Source organism: Sinocyclocheilus anshuiensis, unplaced genomic scaffold (genome assembly GCF_001515605.1).
Source record: "Sinocyclocheilus anshuiensis isolate Anshui unplaced genomic scaffold, SAMN03320099.WGS_v1.1 scaffold1230, whole genome shotgun sequence".
Classification (NCBI taxonomy): Eukaryota; Metazoa; Chordata; class Actinopteri; order Cypriniformes; family Cyprinidae; genus Sinocyclocheilus; species Sinocyclocheilus anshuiensis.
The window spans coordinates 640783-641327 of NW_015558637.1; the positions used below are offsets into that span (position 1 = coordinate 640783).

Genomic DNA, 545 nt, shown 5'->3' on the forward strand with positions numbered 1-545 from the left:
TATGGCAGTGCTGTTTTTTCATGTCACAATGGTCAGATTTGTTGTTGCATGACATTGTCTCTGTATGACAGTGTCTGTGTTATTTCTCTGCAGTGTCTGTGCAAAGAAAACAAATATCAACTTTATTCAACAATTTGTCTGCTCCACGTCACCCTGGTGCCATTTTTGAGAGTATTCACTGAACGCAAACTGCGTATGCCATTGTGCGTCAGCTGCGTCACGCAGATACATTGTTTTCGTTCAAATCAAAGCAACAGAAAATAAAAGCATTTCAAAATAAAGGTCATTTTTTGTGATCTTTCCCTTTCACTCTGAATGGCCAGTCATTTTTGACCGGGAACACCACAAGTGTGACTTTGTGCCATTTTGTACAAAATAAAAGCCTTTCAAAACAAACTCCCTGATTAAACATTAAAGTACACTAGTGTGATAAACAATACACATTTTCTCCACATTTTATTTAATATTGTTAAAATTATTCATAAATAATGCTTTTTTCACTCAAAAAATGAGGTGCCTACTCTCAGATAAATGAGGCCTACGAT

General features: G+C 36.0%; 1 protein-coding gene across 1 annotated transcript in view; it reads right to left on the reverse strand.

Annotated features, from left to right (window-relative positions):
* LOC107680866 (60S ribosomal protein L3) overlaps positions 1 to 545 on the reverse strand; it is an 8060-nt gene that overhangs the window by 6790 nt on the left and 725 nt on the right. The gene's annotated exons all lie outside the window — the stretch shown is intronic.